The following is a 25,211-nucleotide window of genomic DNA, read 5'->3' as shown; positions in this document are numbered from 1 at the left end:
GGGGAAACAAAAAGAGTAAGTACTGAGTATTACCTTTTTTCTACATTAGCTCTGTGAATGCTACTGTTGCTAATATTACTGGTGTAAATAGTAGACTGTTTGCTGAGACATTAACAGCGATATTAAGTTACAGACTGAGGTTAACATACTCTGCATCAAAGCTGTGTTTACTGTTTGCTTGCACAGCTAGCTTCTGAGAACACCTCACAGATGCTTGATTTTCAATCAGTTTGAAAGCAAAAAAAAACATTCAGTTTTCAGCATGTCTGACAGTCCGGTAAGATCTGAGGGTTGAGGAATTAGAGGCGAATATGTCTTTATCTCTTTTGCTTTGTTTGCAGACAAGCCAAAAGTAAAAAATTAAAAATTAAAAGAAGAAAAGAAACAAAGATGCAGGGAGGCACGTTATAGGCACCTACAGATGGGAGTGGAAGTGTTAAATCTGTGTAGCTGTGTGGAGCAGCTAACTCAGTCTTCCACTGGCCTGTCAGGGCCTGAGTCCTGCTGCATTTCCCAGAGGAGCTACATCTGCATGTCTGGAGACGGTGTGTGTGTGTGTGTTAAAAGAAATGCCCCCTAAGGCTCACTGTGTATTACAACACAGAGGTCGTAGAGTAATACGACAGATAAAAGTGTTCAGGGGTGAAATTCAGTCAGCTTCATTCTCTGAAAAGTTAGAGTTGCTTTCCCACTGCAAATACCTCATGCCGACGGGACGCGACCCTGGAGAAGTTCTCTTAGGGCAATTGTGAATTCTTGACTTGACACAAGGAGTGAAGTCCTCAATTTTGTGATCAAAGTCCAACATTTACTTAGCTGACACTGGAGCAGCTGAGAGAGAGCGAAAGAGAGAGAGAGAGAGAGAGAGAGAGAGGGGAAAAAAGGGGGACTTCACAAGGATTTCATTCTGTGTCTCTGTGGTTTGAGTGTCGAGCTTCCTCCTTTTCAGCCACACTGCTAAAAAGCTACTCCCTCAGGACGACTTACTCAGCCTGCACAGACACTGCCACTATCTTGTGATCTCCCTACAAAAAGCACATGAAAGATATACAGACACGCACACAGACACACACACTCACATGCACAGAGTGAGGGATGTGTGTCAGAGATTACTTCAGTCACAGTATCTACTATTGCACTCTATTCTTATCTCTCCGCTGTTATCAACTCCCTCTAGACCGTAAGCACTGTTAACATTTCACCTCATTTCTAGTGTAAAACACTTCCAAGCCTTATTATCGTTGTCACGATAATAAGGGTTTTTGTTTTAATTCCAAAAACCCTCTGTTAGACTAAAGAACTGTTTGCTGTGGCTTCACATTTTCAGTCCAACCTTTTGGGATCACTTTCAAAATCCCAGCACTGTTTATGGTACAGCACGATCTCGGGCATGAATGAACCTGTACTCTTCCAGTTTATCACCGGCATTGCTTATGAATTAGGTGAACCTTATCAATCATTTACGAGCCTCTCTGTGCTGTCATTTTCTTAGATCATAGCTCCCAGCGTCGTCTCGCTCAAAGAGTGTACGTTTGCACCTCACCGTCGACATGCAAGAAAAGATCCAAGCTGCTCCGTGTGACCATGTGGGAAATGCCAAAAGACTCCATTTCCAGCATGCATACAATCATGAGTTGGAGCAATGTGCTGAATAGTATTCTGTGCTGTATATTGAGCACCACCACTACCACCCGCACAGCTCACTGAAGTAACCCATCCCCCAGCTGAGACATTTATGTGACTACATTACAGCAACGTCCCATCCCCCCACTAAGTGAGCTTTTCTGAGCAGGTCCCTGGGGTGGGTGTCAGTGTGGAAAGCAGACCTTTTTCCCTGTCCATGGGATGTTATTGATGAGGTAAGGTAATGGATCCCCCTGCTGTGCTCACAGGGCCACTGAAGATAAATCAGACAGTGGGTAAGACCCAACCAGCCATTCCACCTATCTCCACACTGAACTGCCATTTCATTAGCTTTATTTATGGGGGTTTTGCACTCTTCTGAAGCCCTCCCCTCTCTGTCCTCCCACTGAAAATGCTGCTATTTCTCTTCGTCCTTTAGTGCTATGGCAACCTATATACACCCCCACCCCATTCTTCCTCTTCTTCTTTTTTTTTTTTTCCATCGAAATGGTAGTATTCGACCTCCCACACATTTTTCCTGGAACTAGTGCTAGCCTCAGTCTAGTTTATGTAAAAGTCAGCCTACAGCCTGTTATCTCACAGTGGACAAAGGGCTGGAATGGAAAGTGAAGGACATCCTGGGCTTTTTACATTAGATCCAAGTCTATAGAGCTCAGCATTTCCTGTAGAGCTGTATTTGAGTTGGCTGATCAGCAGCAATTCACCTTTGGGCTTACAGCTCTCCATGTAACAACAACAACAAAAAGCAGCCACTTGAGTAAGAAAAGAAATTCGTTTTTGGACCTTGCTGGAAAGGACTAGTTGAACTCATATCATCATCACAGATCAAATGTAATATTATGTTTTTTTTTCTTTCAGAAAATGTGTCCAAAATTGGAAAGCAGGCACAATTCACTGCTCGAGCTGAACAAGCTCACTTCTACGCCCATGCCAGCAGAATATGACACTGATTCTTTGTAGCTTTTTCATCACTATTGCTTCTTAACTGCCAAGATTTATATCACAACTTTGATAGCACGCTTAGGAAAGTCCACAGCATCAGGAGCCGATTGCATCTGTACAAAGCATCAGTGTTATCGTTGTACGTCCTATCTGTTGATTGTAATGCATCCAATCAGAGGGCAGCTATCTATGCTGACTGATTTTTCTGACGAGCTTTACAAATGCCAAACCTCCATCCATATGCAAATGTATATTATATGCTAAACCATGTGTCTATCTACCTATGTACTGAAAGTGGTAAATGCAGTGAATCATCACACATCCTCCTCACATCAGTTTTCCATTGAAAAATTTTTTTTTTTTAACTTCCTTTCATGGTGAACACTGATCTCATGACAGTCCTGCTGGAACATGTCCATACAAGGTCCACTTTAGTGTACTCCACATGAATCCATGCAACCTGACAGATGGTTGACTGAGCTAAGCTCCTGCAATTTTTGACTCGAGCCCAGTTCCATCGGTTGACTTGGACATTGGACAAGTGTGAATATGCCTGTCACGCCCACACCAGCCAGAGGAAATTCAAGCATGATTTGTCACATGAAAGCAGAGTGTGCATCATATAAATGTGTTTATACATATCTATCTATCTATCTATCTATCTATCTATCTATCTATCTATCTATCTATCTATCTATCTATCTATCTATCTATCTATCTATCTATCTATCTATCTATCTATCTATCTATCTATCTATCTATCTATCTATCTATCTATCTATCTATCTATCTATCTATCTATCTATCTATCTATCTATCTATCTATCTATCTATCTATCTATCTATCTATCTATCTATCTATCTATCCAGCACTCTCTGTCTCTCTCTCTCTCTCTCTCTCTCTCTTTCTATATACATATATATATATAGAGAGAGAGAGAGCTGGTTATTTCAGTCAGGGGTTGAAATCACATTTCTGCCTTGCACAGATTTAAACTTGTACTCCAAACCAATATCTGTGATTTTGTTTTTTTAAAGCTGCTAAATTACATGGATGCATGATGTAACAAAGACACAGAGCACTATCCGACTTTGTATTACATGTGAGCGAGGCTGGAAAGATTCATATTATGTCTCAGCAGTGAGATTTAGTCTACACATGATCTTGATAAAAGGCAGGAAAAGAAAAAAAAAGAGAGAGAGAAAAAAGCGTTTGCTGGCTGTCGGCCAGGTGTGGACAGACTCAGGAAGTTAAGCCGGAATTCCAACAATGCAGGCAGTCGTTAGAGTCTTCAGCGAAGGTGCTGCCATTTCTGCTCTCAGTGCTGTCTTTGTTGTGGCGGCGAGGAGGCAGTTAGGTGAAATGCTGTGGCTGTGAATGCATTTCAGCCCTCGCTCTGAATTGCAAAAACCACGAGTGACGTGTGAATGATACAAAGCAAACAGTGGCATCAAAATCAGGCTCTTCTCTCGCGCCTGCGTCCAGGGGGGAAAGATAATTTTCCCAGGCTGTTTGACTCGAGCCCAGTCGTGACAATAATAAATGCCGGCAGTGACAGGATGAATTATGCCTCAGCTAAAAATGTACATCACAGCAATAGGAAGAAGCTGGCATGTAATTACACCGGAGATATAAATAGCGACGCATGCCTCAAAGTATCCATCACCTTCATCTAGAAATCACATTAGAAATGGTACACTCGATTTCAATTAGAGATATTTTTTTGTATTTTTTTTTTTATTTCTATTTATTAGAACAGACACATTTCCCGGATTAACTGTATTTGAATCCAATTAGTTTAAGCCTAAGTGAACATTCCTTAAATACTACCCATGAATGCACTAAAAAAATAAAAATGCCAGAGTCTAATAATGTGTTTCTAATCGGCCACGGGTTTTTGAAGGATGGGACCATGCGGCATGAGAGTATTTGAATTTGTAATCAAAGCTGATCATTCAGAAAGGGGAGCTCCATTAATCTGGCAGACTCCGGGTGGCGGCCCATCTTTTAAGAAGTGCTGTTTTGATGAGGATTTTCCCTCCAGCCTCCTCTCACCTCTAAAAGGCTTTCTATGCTGCTGCTGTTTTCACCTTGTGTGTCTCTGTGTGCCTGCGATGCAAAATGTGCTTCTGGATACACCAACTGAAGCAATCTGTGTACAAATGATGTCACCGTGACAATGTCACACAAGTGCAAGATACACAACTTTACAGGTGTGCGGTTGAGATTAAAAAGCAGGTCAGCTCATACTGTTGATGGTCTGATCTAAAAGAAAGGAGAACTGCACATTACAGTTCATTCATTTGTTATATGTGTCACTCCTTATTTGCAGAAATTTATCTGGTGATAGAAAGATGTGGGCTGAGAATTCAATGGAGTTGTGGCTGTTGTAATGTCATCACAGGATGGTGCTTAGTTGATGTTTTATTTCCTAGCCATTATGGATGTCTGCAGTGCATCTGCCAACTGATTGCCTTTAAAATCTCCAAAGTCTGCTTAGTTCATGCTCTCACCCCTGGTGGTGCCTTTCATGTGGGCTCTGGATCTACTGAAGCAATCCTTTAGTTGCACGAATAACTTGTAGAAAAGATACCCCAGAGGATCCAAAAGTGAGCTGCCGAATTTGCTTTGCATTCAGGAAAAAGTGCGCCCTGTCCAGATTTATCAGTTGTGAGAATTTGGAGAGAAAGGCAAAGAGAGTGTTGTGTCCATTTGGCCTTTGTCTGGAGCTTTGTTTAACATTATGAGGAGTCTGGCTGCAGATAAAACACAGCTGTTGACATCAAAACTGGCAAGTGAGAAACATTTGCACTTTATCAACAAGCTGATAAATTGGGCATTGCAGATCTGGGAGAGATTGTTCAGACAAACGGCTGGGTCCAAAAAACCCAGCTGAAATAAACAGTTATCTCTCCTGCTCTGTGATGGCTGAATGAAGAGATGGTGGTTATACTGATGGTTAGAGGGGGTCTCCCAAACCGCAGAGCAGAAAGAAAAACACAGGGAAGAAAGAAGAAAGGAAGAAAAAAAACAATCCCAACTGACATCATAGGAAAGGCTGCTGCTTAAATTTAGGGCGAGATAAAGCCTGGCTGGAGTGTGCCAGATAGTTATATGGCAAATACAGGTTGCCAAGGACTTGTCCAAGTAACACAATAAATAATCATAAAATTAACTGAAACTTACTACCATAGACTGTAAAAACCAGGATTACGTTTCAGCAGATTTTTTTTTTTAATGAGCCCTGCTGATTGAAAAACAACAACAACAAAAAAAACCCCCACAAGGCAGCCAGACATTTTCCACAAAATCCTCTCTGTGACTCAAGTAGATGCAGCATGGGTGGTGACTTTTAGAAGCCAGTGTGAAGTAGAGAAAGCAGTTTCAGATCATTTGCAAGGTACCGGCTTCAGCAGAGTCATCAACTCAGTTCACAGCATGGCATGTTGTGATCTCCTGAATACTATCCTTCAATGTTAAGTCAGTGTATTCACAGCTTGTACTTCTCCATGGGAATCAAGCAGCACAGATGTAGACTTCCTGGAGTTTTAATGCTTGGGTTGACCCCCCTTTTTTTGGAGGCTCTGGGTTCATAAAGGAGCAGGGAGGGGTGTAACTGGAGAGGGCCAGTGCGTTTGAGTCTAATGTGTACCAATAAGTCCAGGATAAGATGGAAATTCTTGTGGACTGTTTGTAGTGTGTTAGATTATGATGGAAATTTAAGCAGCTGTACCGTGTATGCTTTATACATATATATTTGTTAATCACCTAAATAGCACACCTACAAATCTATTTGGAAAATTAATCATAACATTTTATTTACCAATGAAAATGAGTCATGCCAAATTACTATAATTTTGAATATGCTGTGGGCATGGGAAATGTGCAGCGCTTTGAGTAGAGAGGAGGAGCGAGAGAGCTTATGGACCTATTGAGAAAGACAGAGGCGGTTCAGCCCTGCTATGGTCTCAGCAGCAGCAGCTCAGGGAGTAGTACTAGACCACTGTGTTGTGCAGGAACAGGCACGACGTATCCGAAAACCGCTAGCGGATTAAATGAAAACGAAAACTACTCTTTCATGTGGATTAATTCCGGGGAGAGACGTTTAGTCGAAGCGAGAAGACTTTTAAGCGAAATTGGACCGAGTGACGAGGATTGGGACGTTAGTCACAGTGCGATAACACCACCGAATGATTTCTTTTGCCCCGCCGCTAAGGTTAGTTAGCTTTCATTGCTCGCTGTGTCCATTGGTTTTGGGGGGGGGGGCGTCTGTTCTGCTGTTGGATGACGGGGTCCGGCTATTCTTTGGAGGAGAAACAGCAGTATTGACCTTTTCGAGTCTCTATGCTGTGCTATAGTTACATGACCTATCAGACCTGTATGAAATTAAATGTTTTAGCGGTGTTCGACTAGCTGGTTACCCATCTTGCCACAGTAGTGCTAGTTGGCTGGTTATTCCCAGCTAGTTAATTATTTTATAAATCCGGAACACGTGCTACATGGCTAGGCTAGGCTAGGCTGGCTAATGGCTAACCAGGGTAGCTTCCCAAGCTAGCTGTCAGAATGACCGAGTAGCCAGCGCCAGTTTTATTCAGCTGAATTAATCATACACTGGTGGTGACTCGTTACTGACGCTATTCCACACACAACACGACCAATATCCGACAATATTAGTGATTGTCAACTTTTTACTATACGGTACCAGAAAATGGGTTCAAGCTAAGTCATTTAGCCTGCTAACTTGGCTATGCACAATAGCGCCCGGTTTGCGTTTGTAAACACTGGTTGTACATGAAGTGAACGTAATGCGCTGAATCGGCTTTAGCGGGGACGAATTGGTTTGTTGTCAGATGGCTGATAAGCTATATTTGGCGTGCAGTAGTTTTGTAAGCAGCTTGATGTCAAGTCTCTAAAAACAAAAGTAAAGAGGGACTGTAGGGAGTTTGCGTTAGTGTTTGGCTTCTCAACATTGCTGCTGAGTGAGTATACTTGCTGGAGTTGGACTGGGGTTTTTGGACCTCTGTGTATTCTCCGGTAAACTGCATTCCTGTCTCTACAGTCAGTCTATGTAATGATAGTCCGTCATAAAAACATTCTAATTTTGGTGGTTCTAAGTAGTTAATCGCTATTGAGACACACCTGTTAATTCTGTAAAGACTGAAAACACTTTGGTTGGATACCTAAGGTAGTGAGTTACAAATAGTTTAAAAGACGATTTCCTAATATTGAATGCTAGGGAGGACGTTCACCTTGATGGTGTCCTTGTTGTCTAAAGTTATTTGTTCTATAGTGTATATCTTCAACTCTTGTAACACGTACTGTAGATAAAAGCCGATTATCAGCAATCAAATAATAGGCATTTGTCTTGTGAAATTTGTGTTGCTGTGATTGTTCCCTAAGAAACACAAACTCATATTTTGTCTCATATCTTACTTTTATGTGCCTACGTTTGAAACGTGTGGGAACACACAATTGCGAACATACATAGTGGTATGGTAATGTATATTTAAAAACTTGCAAACCTTAAACTGTAACTGTCTGGATATCTGGGATTAAATGATGTATTTACTGATCTGTCCTCTCTGGTTATAAAACGGGGTTTTCCCCTGGATATAGTTTGACCAAGTTGGTAAGCCACTTTGATGCACTGTATCACGGATGACCAAAGAGTCAATGCATTTTCCTGTTTCCATTAGTACATAGATTATGCACGTCACCAGTGATAAAAATAGTGATCTGTGGTAAGACCACAGGTTTGAAGCAGAGCTAAAAAAAACAACAACAAAAAAAGGAGTTGGACAACAATATGATGAGTGTGTTTGTGTAAAGCAGGCAATGCCTTATCACAAATGAATGAAATGTGTTTCACTCAAAATCAATCAGTATTAAATGCAATCCATGTATTTATTTTGCATGTGTTATAGCTATTCCAGTGCCTTATAACGCTTGTGTGATAGGTTATGCTAAACAACTGATTGCTTTAGATTACTTCCTGTCAACTGAAACATCTAACTTTATCAGCAGGAAGTTTTCCCGTTAAACATCTGGTACAGTGCACAAGTCAAATTGGGACAAATTTCCATAATATCTAAAGATAGTTGGAAGATAAATAAAGGGAAAGACCCTCTGATTCATTTCTTTTTCACTCTGATATTTATACATCAGATCCCACCCCTCCCCCAACACTAGCATGGTTTAACCACCCATTAACCACCTACTGCTCCACATTGCTAATTAGCATAAGCAACATGAGCACATGGGTAGTTAGGATATTATGATGTATGTGTGTGTGTTACTGAAGCTATTTTTATACACATGCTCTTTATAGCAACAAGGAGGGTGTTTTGTTACTGAAAATGGCTAATCAGCTGTTTCGTTTAATGCCATTTTCACCACCAACGTTGGCTAATGTACAAATAATGTTCCTGCAGTTACCAGTAATGATGAAGCAATCCCTCAGTTTCTCCGCCATAGCTTTTATGTAATCTTGTGATTGTCTCATTCATGTAGTCATCCTTGTTTGTTTGCATTTACATTCATGTATTGGATTGAAGCCCACGCTATTGTTAAAGTAATGACAGTAATGGCTGTGGCAGCAGGTCGGGTGGGGGAAATATTGCGCCGGTACTGCGTCATGACACCGTAATATGTTATTTCGGGGGCTTCAAGCTAAGTATTATTAGAAACAAATATCATTTTCCTAAGCTTCAGCCCTCAATTTTTCTGGACAGCTGCATATTAAAATCGGTTGGACTGGACATTTAATGTCCTCTAGTACAAATTCTGTGTGATGTTTGATTGCGCAGGTTGTTTAGCTTATTTAGTACATTAATGTAAAATCACTCAATATTACAAGCAGTTATAGTACTTGTAGACACTTGGTGTGTGATCAGGCAGGCTGAAAAGCTTTTAAACCTCCTAATAATCCATAATGCACTCAAAATCAAAAATCTAATTCTGATGTGAATCCTCAAAATTGGAGTCTGTATTGCATAGTGTCAGGATTGTAAAGAGTTAAATTTGAGTGAGGCGATATCTCCCCCTTTTCCAGAAGGGTAATGGGGGCAGGAGATAATCCCGTGCTCTGCATGGAGCCTCAGGGAGACCGTTACACCGCTAGTTCAATTTCTTCTCTTATTAAGAAACACAACAGAGTTATGAAACCGGAAAGGGGAAGTTCTTGCTCATTTCATTTTATTTCATTGTGAAAGATGAATCCTTACAGTAAATTCTTGTGGGAAGACAAAGCACATTGCATCGCCATAAATCAAAGATTTCCATTAAAATTCCAAATGTCTTTCTTTCATAATAATAAATGTCACAAGTTCTTTATTTTTTATTTATGTGACCATTAGCTGCCTCTGATATAGCAGGTAATCTTCCACAAACAACAAAATATACCATATACAGGAAGAGCATGTGCAACACATCTAACTCTTGTAACTAAAATCATATTCTAGATGAGTTAAAAATGGTGTTATAGTCAGAGTAATGTGAGCATTTGCAGTACATGCATAGTAAAAGACTGCCTCAAATTTGATTACATTTTTTTTCTTTTTTTGCATTTGTTACATTTGAACTGTCAGATCAGTCTTGAATACACTCCAGACACATACATGGGCAGCTGGACACCTGATAACAAACTAATGTTCTGTTATACTACTTTGAAGTCAACTTGTTCATGCGTAGATATTGCAATGTACTGTAAATTTTCTATAGATTTTGCATGGTTACCCCCCCTAAATAAACAAACAAAAAACATGAACATCCACATGGATCTTTGCAATCAAATTCTAAACCTGAGTTGATCCTAGTGGACTTGTGGATGTAGAAAGTATATAATGAATGCTTGAGACTTGGGTGTAGTGCCTAAGCATGTTTTTAATTTGGGGAAATAAATATTAAATATTTGCCAAAACACCTCAACTGGGTGTTTTGGCAAATAGGCAACACCATGGTGGAGATGGTGAACCCAAGTGAAGCTATGCAAAATACCTTTTTGTAACTCAAATCATGACGCGTGTTTAAAAGATTTACAGCCCTAACCACGTTTCATTACAAGGCTTTGCCTTTTCCTATGCTATCATCATAAATAAGAATGTTTTTAATGGCTTGCTGGTTAAATATATGCTACACTGGCTCACTGTTCCTTCTCATGGTACATATTTGAATTACAGGAAAGTACGGCCTGGTTATAGTCCAATTTTAGTTGATATTTCTTCAGCACAGTGCACACAAGTTTTGAACTGAAGTCATAGCGGTTGTTTCTTCACATTCTGATAGTGGATTTAGCACAGCAGGCATATTAGGCAAAGCAACGTCTGTCTATATACATCCTAACTGCTAGCTTTATATGCTGTATGTCTTCAAACTTGACCAATCCTTGTAAAAATGAAGAAATGTACAGATATGTATTCATGGACATGTATGAATGTATGTAGGTAGGCAAATGTAATTTTTTCTTGATTCGGACTCAGTTGAGTGTCCTTAGTGCTCTATAAGGATTTTATTGGGATTTTAGAAATGGTATTTGTGGTATGGGAACAACACTTGCCTTGTACTTGCTTTTTGTTGGCCAGTGTCAAACCATGCATATACATTCTTAATCAGATGTTAACAGCTTACTAGATCTGGTGACATTTGTCCACATGCAATCCAACTCATCTGTCTGCTTGGTGTGTCAGGGCTGTAAGCCACTGTTTTATATCAGCTAAAGCCTTGATTCAAATCTCTACCCGAATCTTGGCTATACAGGCCAGTTGGATGGGGAATTAAATCACAAGTTCACATGGTTTCTTACCCTCATAATGCAGCAAATCCAAGCAGATGTGACTTTTCCAACACTTAGCACTTGACACAGCAAATTAAATGTTTATTTACTCTAACTGCTGCACAAACAGAGTGATTATAGGGAAACGACACAAGTTTAGTACATGGTGCACTTCATGAACCCTCAAGTTTACATGTGGAAACCTAAGAGAGAAATATGAGGCAGTCTCTGTAAAACTGCCTCACAGGCTCTTTCCCTCCTCCAACCCAGTTTCCTTCTCACTGGATGAGTAAGTGCAGCTGTCTAGCATTTCTTGCTCACTAGTGGACTGCACCTGGTAGGTTTTGTGTGTGGAGAATGTTATGCATGACTCAGTGTGATAGAATATTATGATCAAGCACAGCTGGTCTGTTGCTCTGCTTCAGATTACAATCTAAGTGCTATTGAACTGGACAATGGTACCACCCCAGCTCTAGTGGCTACATGGGGGGGCCGAAGTTAGGCAGCTGTGCTATTTTTTTAAATTTTTTTATTTTTTGTGATTGCAAATGGAAAAACTTGTTGTGATGTGTTGTTCAAAGAAAATGTCTCTGATATTGGTTATCCTGCAGCTTCAGATTTCTGCCCTAATCATCTAAGTAATCTAATTTTAACATTTAGGCAGTTATAGAGAGGAGGAGGTTGGGCATGTTCTGTCTGCTGGCCTAGGGATTGAAAGGGTATGGAGGTCAGACCGATTCTGTGTCCATCACCTTGCAAAGTTTAAAAACGGGAGATCTATTCTTCAATCAGGAATTTGTGTTGCTTGAGAAGTAACCTGTAAAATTCCTCATATGTATAAACATTGAAAACTGATTGCCTATCTTGTTATAGTAGACATTTATTTTTTTTTTTTACACTCTTTAGGGTGTTCATGTTGACCTTTATTGTAAAGTAGTCTATCAGGGTTTTAAACAATACCTTATTTTTTGGCTGTTTGGCTTTTGTGTGTTTGTGTTACATACAAAGTACTTCCAGAATAATTTTGTGGTATATAGGCTGTAGATGATGTTGACAGTTGATATGGCGCTCTATCACTGCGTTAATGCACTACCTGTTCCTGTCAATTACAAAAACTGTATAAACAGCAGTCTAAACTGCTACTATTGTTTGTATTCATGTTGTGGCAGTATGCATTTCTAGTGGGGTTTTTTGGTATGTGGAAGAACACGTTTTATAAGCCCATGCTTTATCGTAAAACACTTGAATCTTAGGTTAGTAACAAGAATTTTTTTTTTTTTTTTTTTTTTTTTTGAGCACCAAACTTCACTTCCTTTTGTTACAATGATCTATTACAGGAATCGTTGTATCTTTTCCTTTTTAGGTTAGCTTGCTCCTTTTTATTAAATGTCATGAGTTTCTCTTTTAGTCGGTGACTTTGAAGATTAGACATGACTGCGTTTTAAATACGAGAGAATATGATCAAATGTTTAATGTTGAGCTACTTAATTTACTCTTTTTTTGTTTCATCGATACAATTATGAAGATAATTAAATGGTCAGAAAAGATACTTAGCACTTCTTATTGTGTTGTAAAACACCATCTCAAAACCTCTTGTGATACACCTGTGTTTGGATGCTGTTATTAGAAGGTAGTCATTTATTATTCATAAGGTGTTCTGTTTTGATTTCCCTAGCTATGAAATATTCTTGCTATTAAAACCAGTCACCCATATTTAAACGCTATAAAAGAGAGCCAGACAGCGGATTAGCAAAGATTAGAAATGGCTCTGTGGTAAGTGATTCACTTGACTCTCTTACGCAACACAGATGACAGCATGGTAAAGGGCATTACTCTTGTTTGTGTGTAGGCTACCAGTGTGGGTAGTGTTGCATTTGCCTCTCTGATTAGCCCAAGTTTTCTACTAAGAGTGTGTTACAGCGTTGTTATTTGTTTTTTTTTGTTTTTTTCCCCCATTAAAGGATGTTAGTTAGCCAAGCTGAGAGTTGGTGAACACATATCAGCTGTATTCCACTGTAGAAGTGAGAGGTATGAAAGTGTAATTACTGATTGCGTGTGCTTGTGTGAGAGGACTGAACTCCTGTCTTGACATGTACCTTGGATCCATGACAGTGCAGTTTGGAACAAATTAGTCCTTTTGAATGTGCCTGTACATCAAGCTGTTGATATGACATCTGGTCTTTGCTTTGTAATGTTTGGATTTATTCCCTGCTTAAATGGTTCCCTGACTGTAATTAATTCAAGCTTGTGTGTCATATTTGGGAGCGGTGTATTGTTTGTGCCATCTGTGTCAATACTGGAGGCATGTATGGACTTTAGTATTTGGCAATACATGCACGATGTCAGTGTACATGCATAGACACCTTGTCATGCACAACTGGAAGTTCTATGAAGCTGCTATCATGAGGGGCAAAAAGGCACTCGGGTTGCATGCTGCCATACTGAAGAACATTTCAAAGTTCTTGAATAATTAAGCAGCAGTGCAGGGGACGTAGGTCAGCTCAGCAGACAAGTGCACTCCTCAGTTTTATTTCCTGCTGCTTAGAATTGAGAGCTGAATGTCAGGTGGACTTTAAAGAGCCAATGGAGAATAAAGGGAGATTCATAAGTTAAAGCTTCATGTTATCATGTCCCACACAGCTGGGAAATAACTTTGTGTGTCAGTAACAGATAAATGATATTTTGTACTCTAACAGTAATGGCCGTACAACAATTTCTGCATAAAATGTAAACTGTTACATGAACAATTCCTTATCTTTACTTTGTGAACTTTACCAGACAAGTTATGAAGGCGGAGTTGGAGTATTGTTGTGCATTTTTTGACATTTCTGACCTGAATGAATAAGGTTTATCTAGACAACTTGAATTTATATTATTTAGTTCAGATTTTTGGATTTGCCTCACTTGTAGTGCATTTGCATAACTGTTAATTTTACAAGTATGCTCAAAGAATAAATGAACAATATAATTTAGCACTGTGATAGAGAACTTGAGTTGTTTCCAGTGGTTTTACTTACCTACTTACCATTGAATATCCTCGATAGGCCAGTTTTGGCTGATAAAATCCAGAATGCATGTGATAATACAACAGTCGGAAGCGAAAGAAAGTACCTTTATATCTCGGACATAATGCAAACACTTAGCAGAAGATGTAATCATTTAGCTTTGTCAATATACAAACTAAAACATGGCTTTACATAGCTTCCAGGTAGGAAACATCAAGCCAAATTTGAAGTGCCTTTGGCCTATTTTCTATCTGAATGCCACCAGATGGTGATAGCTGTGGTTGCAAAAAGACGTGTGTTTCTATGGAAGTATACGAGGAAAAGCTTTCGTATTTGACTTAGTAAACGATTTCCTGCTGAGTTTATGGTCTCAGTCTCTCATTTGGGGTCGTATTAAAAATTGGGTTTATCTTGTAAATCTTGGTCACACTGTTTTGAAGAGTAGAATTATTTGTGGTTTACTTATTGGGTCGTGACTTCTGCTTCACAAGCCGTCAACCAGCCAGCAAGTGGTTTCACAATCAAACCCTCCCCTGCCTGTCATATCTGAATTTTGAAACCAAGATGGCGACAGCAGAAATGCCAATCTTGAGGGTTCAAAACTAGACTTTAGCTTGGTTAGTGAGCTTCACTTTTAAAGACAAAAAAGCTGCTAATTAGTGCTACAAGACTATTAAAATGCTACACATGCAGGGCAGCAGTCCAGTGCAGTAGCTTGAATTGTCAGAGGAGAGGGACAGACATTGGTTTTCGTGGCCTTTCCTAGCACACCTGTCAGTCAAAGAAGCCATACAGATATCCAACTACCATGTATTTAGTTGCTTTACAAGGGGAGAAATAGTCATAGAGATCCAAGTTGCTTTTATTTTTATATATATATATCTATCTATCACACACACACACTTTCATTTTCATTTGTTTTGTATGTAGGCGTATTCCCGTAAACTCATTCTTAGGCACTTATTAAGATTTTTGTTGATTCTTCATAATGGAGTTACCAGAGAAATTACGTAAATTTTGCTTCCCTGGCGTCAGCATGTGTGCGTGAGCAGGAGGGGAGTATCTTTTAGATCCTCAAGAGTGTTTTGGTTGAGTGGCTTTGCTTGCATGATTACAGGGAGTCATAGTTGGCAGTGTGTGAAGGCCTGTGTTCTACACTGGGCAGCAGGGAGGGGGCAGGGCGAGCCTTATGTAATTTCACACAATGTCGCTGAAGCGGCCAGTAGCGAGGGAACAGGCAGGAAATCCAATAATGGCTCTACTGTACACCATAGACACAGCTGGATGACCACATCTGGAGGTTCAGGACAGCCAATCGCTGGTTCTGTTAGTCTCTCACCACCTCCTGGCTAGTCCTTTCCTGTCAGATTAGTCCATTTTAAAGTCTGTGTTGAAATGGTGACAATGATGCGTGTAGTCTATTGCAAAATACAAATGCATTTTTTCTTCTTCTTCACATTCTTTTTACCTTATGTCTGATACAGCTATCCTAGTGGATTATTCTGAGTAGTTATATATTTTTCTTTTGGTTGTTTACTGTGGGTATAACAGTAGGTGAATCATAGTGGGGTTTTTTTGTTGTTTTTTTTTAAACTACACCTTTATACTAATAGCTTCAGCATACCAGTCTCATAGAGGTTTCCCTTAAAGGTGTGTAGCAGAGCATCTCCCAAAGCTAAACTACTAACATGGTTTCAAACCTAAGTTTTACCTTTGGAAAAGGGGTACGTACTTTCAAACAGCTCTCAGGGATGACTTCCCTGATGGTTCTCTGTAGCAAACCTAGCAAATCTAGTGCTTCACTTAGCTTTTGGGCTAGGGTCCAACCCTAAATTGGCAGCAATACTGAACCCTAATACCCACCAAATCTAAATGTTTTAAGATTTATGAGAGTTCTGTAATTGGCTTTTCTTATGAGAACACAGTACTGGCACTACAGCCTGAAATAGACATCTAAGCAGCATTAATGTTAATAAGTGTAAAATATATGTGATGCATATGCAACAAATTAGGTGACCTATGTTTGACACATTTCTTTTCACTGCACAGAATATCAAGGCTTTTAAGAATCGTATTGCATTGTATGGCAAGCATTATTTTTCTACTTTTCTTGTCAAACTAAATGGCACAGTAGGTTTGTGTTTTAAAGGACCTTATTTGGGTAGCATTACATTGGTTATTTTACCTAATAAGAGTCATATCAGTGAAGCTTCCTGTGCTGTTTATACTTGAATACTTCCACTTTCATTTTCAGTCACGGCATCTGAAATAGCTTTGTTGTTATTTTTTTTTTTCTTTTTTTACTCATGTCTCATGGCTGCAGGTGTCTTTGTTTCTAATCATGCTGCTGTTAGTGTGATAGGCAGTGCTGTTCCGTCAGATTTAAAATGAAAGGTCTGACAGGCTGTGGTTAAGGGTCATTGTACCTCTTTCTATCAGGCAAATTACAGCTGTGTCAAAGTTGACTGTGGGTGTTCACACTTTTTGCACAATGTCTTCAGTTGCTGACTGTGTGTTGTGACCGCAGATTTCCTTTGTGAAAGTCAAGCAGGGGTAGGCTGCAGTGTTTGGGTAACTAGGGTAACTGCTTTCCTATGTGGCAGCTAGCAGTGTTATCATTAGGAAAGCTTCTAGCATCCTTGCACCTATTGCCAGATTAAGATTGAGTACATTCAAAAATAAAATGCAGATTCCGGCCTGATTTTCAGACATTTGAATGTTGACATCTTTGTATGTTATCTCTAGATTAACCAAATTTGCCACAGTGTGCGAAGTATACTTCACCTCTTAGCCTTTTTGTTCACAGCGCTTTTTAAAATAGACACAGAAAGCCAACATTAGTGTAAGTTTAACCTTATTTCAAGCTGAAAACTCTGAGCAGTCTTTCTGTTTTGATGACATAGGAGGGCTTCACATACGTGGTGGTCTGGGTGTTAGTGATAGATGGATATATCTTCATATCCCCATATTCATTACTAGTCCAAACATATTAAGATATGCCAATTCTGATGCACATTTCAAAGCCTAAATGCTGAACACACAAGAAATCTGTTTTTGACAATTTAAGCCACACTGGTGACTGCTTTGACGTGGTGTCTAATAGTTTGGAGCAGTAGTTAAGTAAATGTAAAATTCCTAATAAAAACCTAGCAGTTATTAATAAGTTTGGGTGAGTCCACTGTTGCGGAAAAGAGGGAATATTTTTCACAGGTGCGCTGTTCCTTGTGCTGCCTAAGAATAATTGAAAGCCTACTGATGTAGTACTTGTCACCTTATGAAAGCAACACCAGTGATTGTCTAACTAATGAGAACCGCACCAGCCTGAGTCTCCAGCTCTCATATTTAATTAATGCATTAGCACACCAGGCAAATACCCTCTTCATTGGCCAGATGCCGCTGATCATCGCATATCACACGGGTTGTCTGTTGGCACAAATCGTGCCTGTGTTCTTTTTAAAAAAATTTTTTTTATGGCTGTCTTAGATTAAACATGTACTTACAATAAGGTATTTCTTGCATCATGACCTCTTTACAGCATTGATTTTTATGTCGTCATCCTACTTTTTAATGGCAGCAGTCTACCTTGTCGTCATTGTTTTGATATTTCAGCCTGGCACTAGAAATGCTGGTGCACTTTGGTTTGGATCTTTTAAGTGTTTTTGTTCTGAGATTAACTGAAAGGTATTTACAATCACCTTCTCTCTTTTTCTTTTCATTTTACTTTTTGTAGTACGTCTTCTTCTTGGCGTTTCTGTTCATGACACGGGCCGATCAGAATGAATTATTTAAACAGTGAAACAAGGCAAAGTCATGTCTGGGAAACATCAGTGTCAAGAGAAACCTTTTTTTGTCTTTAAATATAAAACGAAGTTGGTGAGCTCACTTGGAAATAGTGTAATGATTTCCACTGTATCATCTTAGGATGGGCATTGACCTTCTTTATGTCTTTTGACCTTAAAAGATCTATTTGGGCCTAATTGTTAGGCTTCAGTGGATTAATTGCAAGGGCTCTGTTTCTGTGTTAAATTTCTGTGGATGGGGAATGAGGAAAAATGTTGGAGTAGAGCTGCATGAATGTGCAAGACTATGCTAAAGTTTCTCCAGATTTAGCTATAAGACTGCAGGTCCCCCCTGCCAAAAAAAATAAAAATAAAAAATAAGAGCACCAGAGTTGAAAAATATGAAATCATGTTATGACTACCACAAGATGTTAAGGGTGTCCAGTGACATTAACCAGACCTGTCTCAGATCACCTGATATGTCTGGGCAGTTCGTACATCTGAAATGTATTTTGCCAATAACCATTTGGTGCTATATAAAGACACAGGAAGTGCAAAGATGTGTGAACAGACTGGTTTTTCTCCTCTCACTGGATCAGCTGCAGACTGGTAAAGACCGAAAAAATACATGGACACACTCAGGTTAAAGTCCCGTTGAAACACAAGCTTACACCACTTGTAAATGTTAATACAGGAGTTTACCAAGACTGTAGGAGAGTGTGCTTTCAGTACCTGTAAGAAATCTTCTGTCATGTAGATAAAATGGTTTTGAAGCGTCTAATCAGGACGTCAGGGAAGCACAAGGTTGTTTTTGTTTTTTTGTTTTTTTAGGTTAATGTGTAAGAGAATCTACTGTGTAATGGTAATCGAATTGGTTTAAAATTAACAAAAATGACAGTACAGCATCTAATTTGGATTCACAGAATTTTCAGAAGATGTAACATTTTTGTGATTTATTTAGTTATCGGAACGATAGAAGACATCTATCGGGATATGAGATTTTGGTCATATCGCACAGCCCTAGTGGCCACATTTTTCCTGTCACTCTCTGGGTGTCTGAGCCGGGTAGTGAGTATAACAGCCTCACCTACTTGTTGTTTACAAGTGGCAGCCAATCACAAGAAAGTTGGCATAAAGGAAGGGGTAAGGGAGCTAAAATGGCCTGTTTGAGATGGTGGATGAACTGAGGGGATACACTAAGACCCAGTTTAGGATAAACACAGATTACCTTGAACTGTAAATCATGCAAAGCTACTTCAGTTCAGAATAAACATATGGAGCTGGTAGTGAGCTTACTAGGTCTCTGCTAAGGATACAATTACAGCGCTGTATCTTTACATGGCAAATAGTTGTTTGCTTCTATTTTAGTATTCACAATCATGTATATAAAAAAATCCTTTAATTTTCTCAGGAATGAGGACAATCAATTGTGCTCAAGCTACAAAGTCTGAGCACACCGAGATTTGAATAACTGTTTATATCAGTAGAATGAAACTGTTGTTTGAAGTCTGCCTTCTGCTCCACTTGAAGACTGCAAGCCGTCTGTGTGCTCTGTGCTAGTATTTCCAAAGCCATTCCTAAAATGGAGAGGGAGGGTGGGGTGTGTGGGGGTAAGAGGATGAAATATTGGCTTACACTGCTGAAGGTTGAGGCCCACTCTACTATGTGGAAAAGAAGAGAGTAAAAAGAGAGTGGGGAAGGAAGGCACGCTAGAGCGAGAGAGTGAGGTGACTGAGTTCATTTGCAGCATTGGAAGCAAGCCAACGACTTGCCTGTGGGTGTCTGTAGCAGTGCCAGTGCATGTGTTTAGCCTGTCGCCTGGAAGGCCCCTTTCGCTTCAGAGTGGATGTCAAAGATCACTCATTGTGTTGGTTCTCTCATCTTGATTGAGGTTTTTTGTTCTCTGCCGATCTTAGGGCTGCTCAATTAATCGAATTTTAATCACGATTACGATCTGGGCTTTCAACGATCATTAAAAATGACTGAGCCGATTATTAGCCCCTCCCTCATTTATCCGCGACACCTTAAAGGCCGTCTGTGAAAATATTGTCGGGCATAAACCAGTCCGTGGCGCAAAAAAGGGTGGAGACCGCTGATTAAGAGGACCCGAGGGAAGCTTGGAAAGCTAAGCAGAAGTTATTTGGAGAGTGACTGCCGTTGGTTGAAAAGAGAGTTTAAAAAAAAAAAAAAAAAAACTTCAGTGGTGTTGCACACTATTTTATATTATTTTTTTAAAGTTATTGTTAACCCTTTAAAGCCGGTCAGAGCAGCACGCTCCGTTTTGCGTAACTATTGTTAAATCCCTGTAGAACCTGAACCGTGTAAGCTAGCGCAATAATTTGTTTTGCATATGAAACCGGAGGAGTTGTACTTACATCTGATGCCATCAGCTTGTCCTAGGTCACGGTTTCGTTCCACATATAGCTTTGCAAAAATTGCATAAAAAGCGCTTGCAGGAACAAAAACATAATATTCCAGAAACATGCTTTGCCGTTCCTATCAGCTGTTCGTAACACTTCCCACAGTAAAATGATGCACATGCTGTTTTCTTTGCAAATTTGCATCATAAGATTGTTTTTTGTTTTTCCTGCAGTATATAAAAATTGCTGTATCTCCAAAATAAAACTATGAAGACACTCAAAATAAATTTCCTGTGGTGGGAAACTATTTTTTTGCAACTTTATTGTATTTAAAGTTTTGAGGGATAAACCTCTTAAATTTCTCCAAGTAGAAATATATGTAAACAAAACAAAAGCGATTTTCAATTTTTTTTTGTAGTTTATTGCACTTTTTTGCAATTTATGTAATTACTATGCACTTAATGCATACATATTATTAAAATATGGGCTATAACAGTTGTATTGATGTATAGCAACTTGAAATGCTCCCACAAATGGCACTACAACATGTAAAAAAAATAATAATATAAGCTCTGGTGGACTTGGTTCTATGGTAGGTCTTAAAGGGTTAAATAAATATCGTCAAATAATCGTGATCTCAATTTCAGTGAAAATAATCGTGATTATCATTTTTGCCATAATCGAGCAGCCCTAGCCGATCTTGTGACGGCCTGCAGACTTGTTTTCTCACTTCTCAGGGGAATCTCTCTGAACACAACAGTCATCAAAGAGAGGTTTCTGCGTGGGTAGGCTCATCTCACCCCGTTTAAGTCTTTCTGGCCTCTTTTTTTTGACCTTTTATTTTGAATAGTACACATTATGTCAATACAGTAATAGTGTCTTAAATTATTTAAGGGTTTCTGCTAAAGGACTTTCCCTCTGTGGTCTGTTTACTCAAGTCTGTCTGACCAAACAATGAGTGTGCACTAGTTTTGTGAAAATATTTGAAGCCACAGTTTAGACTGCGAGACACAAAGGCACAGTCTCTAGTTGGTGTGAGACTCTGAGCAGTGTTTTCCCATCTTGTGGCCTCTATGAGCCTATGTTTACAGAGCTCCTCTGTTTCTTACAGTCAGAGCCATGTTCAGCCTTTCGTAATAGAGCCCTTTGCGTAACTGAAATCAAGTGACACTTTGTGTTTCTGACAGTTGAACAGGAAGGAAGGGTAGATAGTGCCCCTCTTTGTGCTGGGGAAAAAAGACTCAAAATCATAGTCAGACAATGGAGACTGGCACAATAGTACTCTGCCCAAAGTAGTGCTGTGATTTGGTCTCTGGTTCATTGTGCTATAAAAAGTTCTACTTTATTACCAGTTGCAAAGATTATTACTCAGCCTGTCCCAGCTGAGAGACTTGAAAGGAGCTCACTATGAGGAACTATAGCCAGTAGTTGCGGTTTGTCATGTGACGTCATGGCCACAATACTCAAGAGTTGTTCGCCATATTGAATGTGATACAACCACCGGCTGCTAGGGAACAACATGTATTCCCCGACTGGCTGGCAGCGGTTACTGAAGGCTTCTGGCTGTTGCTGGATTAAATCTATTGCTGCACCAAGTGATTCATTTGGTTGCTTGCAGATTGCAGTGATTGACTGTAGTTTTTAATGTTTGTCTGCCATTACTTGCTAACCTGCCAGCTTTTCTGGAGCAGCCCAGCACAATATCGTTGCCACTTTCCGTAAAATAGTGAACATTAATTTTTCGTTGTAGAGCCAAACAGCATATTAGTTTTCCTTATTATCTATTCTTTAATAATTTAAATCTAAAATTAGACTAATCTCAGTGTAGGCAAAGTGCTTCTTTCTATTACTCAAATTAATATTCCAGCACTAAAGAAATTAAGTACTGCTGCTCAGTTAACAGCCAGTAGCAGTAGTTAAGGTATTGGAAATGGAGGGTTCCACATAGGATATAGGGCATGTCTTTCATATGTGTGTCATCAATAAAATTGGGAAGTAACCAAATGAAACAAGATAATGTGTTTGTAGTTTCTGTTCTAATAGTCATTAATTTATCAAATCACTAAACATTGTTGCATATTAAAATATGAATACATAGTTGGTATTGCTTATTTCATATGTTTAATAACTACTTATGTTTGTTGTTAAGTGTTTTTGCATAGCGTTTTTTAGACTAAAGTAAGAAACTACTCTGTGTCCTATCTTGTCGTCGAGCAGTGAAATGCATTTGGACTTGTTTTGAGCGTTTGGCTCAGTGACAGTGGCTTTCCCATTCAGTTTACAAAATTGCAGTGCACTTAAAGCACTTTGCTATCTTGTCAAGATTTCGATCAGTGCCCCTGTTGAGTGCCCATATTTCACCATGCCTCTTGTTGTGCGCCACACACAGCACTGAAACATGAGCTATGAGAGGGAGGCGTCATTAGCCAAAGCCCTGCAGAAATGGCAGGAGGCCTAATTTCTCTGCTGGCAGAAGTCACAGGGACACATGTCGCAGGCACTAGTCCATCCACTACTACTACTACTAGCAAAGCAGGCTTGTAAGTGTGCCTGAGAATGACGGTGAACATCATGTGGAGAGTGAAATCTCACAAATAAGACTATAAGTGTATCCATCCATCCATCCATCCCATTGAGAAACAAATTATATATATATATATATATATATATATATATATATATATATATATATATATATATATATATATATATATATATATATATATATATATATATATATATATATATATATATATATATATATATATATGAGCAGCTGGATAGCGCAGTGCTTAAACTACACGCCTTTGGAACAGAGGATCGCAAGTTCGATTCCTGCCTGGGGCGTCTGTATCCAGTAAGGGTCCTAAGGCTAGACCCCCTATGCTAAGCAAGCCTACCGCAGACATGAGCGAGACAGATAAATATGAAGGCATGCCGGCTCGGACGTCGCCCGGATCAACAAGGTCCGCGTCAGGTGTTGAGGAACCAGGGCACCCTGACGAAAAGTGGGCTACTGGAACAAGAAGGCATCGGTGGGCAAGGGACGAAAACAGGGCGTTGTTGGAATGCTACTACGCAAGTAACCCCGGCGGAAGGGGCTACATGAATAGGATGAGGGACCTATGGATTCTTCGATACCCAACATCCACAATGACGGCGAAACAACTAGTAGCTCAGTGTTCCAACATTCGAAAGAAGGGACTGCTCTCACAGCTAGAGATTGACGAGGTACAACACAAATGCTACGGCAAGGAGGAGTCAGGACGCCAGGTCAGGGGGGAGCATCACCCCCACCCGAGATTGGGTACATAGCCCCAAGTGCGATAGGAGAAGGATCGTTGAGTGCGAGAGGAGCTGACCTGAAAAATAGGATCATGGCCAAGCTTGAAACCTGGATCCCCCGTAGCCGGTTACCAAGATTACCCTCAGAAGGTCTGCTAGATGATGTTAATGCAGCACTACGGGCAATACCTACAACCACGATTACCGACACTAACAAGCTGATCTACAATACGGCAGCAGTGATCAGTGAGATGCTTGGCTACAAGTTGAACAGCCACAAGGGGCAGTACCCTCCATGGAGAAGGAGGCTAGAGGGCAAGATCAAAGTAGCACGGAGGGAGGTTAGCCAACTAACGGAGTTGCAGAAAGGTGCGACAAATAAGGTGCCTAAGAAATACAGCAAGCTGTCCATACCTGAGGCCTTGGAAACTGCCAAGCAAAGACTCACAGCCTTTGCCAGCCGCTTGAGGAGGTACACCAGAGAGATATGGTGTACTCTCAGTGGCAAGGGAACAATAAGAGAACAGCACCACCAAGGCTGGAGACGGAGCAATACTGGAAGAGCATATGGGAGAAGGATGCAACCCATAACGGCAATGCTCAGTGGCTAGTGGATCTGAGGGCAGACCACAGCGACCTCCCTGAACAGGGTCCAGTAACCATCACAGTGGCAGATATCCAAGAAAGGGTCTCCAGTATGAAGAGTTGGACAGCACCAGGGCCCGACATGGTTCACGCCTACTGGCTGAAGAAGCTGACTGCACTCCACGAGCGTCTGGCAGCACAAATGAACCAGCTGCTAGTTAACGAGAGACACCCGGAATGGCTAACTGAAGGCCGGACGGTCCTGATCCCCAAGGACCCCAAGAAGGGACCGGTCCCCTCCAACTACCGACCAATAACCTGCCTCAGTACTACATGGAAGCTCCTGTCAGGCATCATATCGGCTAAGATGAACAGGCACATGGGTCAATACATGAGCGGGACACAGAAAGGAATTGGCAAGAATACCAGAGGTGCAAAACACCAGCTACTGGTAGACAGAACAATCAGCCGAGACTGCAAGACCAGACTGACCAACCTGTGCACTGCCTGGATTGATTACAAGAAGGCCTATGACTCAATGCCCCACAGCTGGATACTGGAATGCCTAGAATTGTACAAGATCAATGGGACCCTAAGAGCCTTCATCAGGAACTCAATGGGGATGTGGCGTACAACACTAGAGGCCAACTCCAAGCCCATAGCACAAGTTACCATCAAGTGCGGGATCTACCAAGGAGATGCTCTGTCCCCACTGCTGTTCTGCATAGGCCTGAACCCCCTCAGTGAGATCATTAACAAGACTGGCTACGGATACCGACTACAGAACGGAGCAGGACTGGAGAAGTGTAGTCGGATGGTAACAAAGAGAGGGAAGGTAGT

At 40.3% G+C, this 25,211-nt stretch overlaps 1 protein-coding gene across 3 annotated transcripts in view; it reads left to right on the top strand.

Annotated features, from left to right (window-relative positions):
• The first annotated feature begins 6,535 nt into the window (after nt 1–6,535).
• ncor2 (nuclear receptor corepressor 2) overlaps nt 6,536–25,211 on the top strand; it is a 95,080-nt gene continuing 76,404 nt past the window's right edge. For all 3 annotated transcript variants that reach the window (XM_026187576.2, XM_026187575.2, XM_026187574.2), the window contains exon 1: nt 6,536–6,803. The gene's annotated coding sequence lies outside the window, so the exon portion shown is untranslated. The remainder of the gene's footprint in view (nt 6,804–25,211) is intronic.

The sequence above is a fragment of the Astatotilapia calliptera genome, chromosome 12, assembly GCF_964374335.1.
Source record: "Astatotilapia calliptera chromosome 12, fAstCal68.1, whole genome shotgun sequence".
NCBI classification, from domain to species: Eukaryota; Metazoa; Chordata; class Actinopteri; order Cichliformes; family Cichlidae; genus Astatotilapia; species Astatotilapia calliptera.
This window is presented reverse-complemented; position numbering and strand designations above follow the sequence as displayed.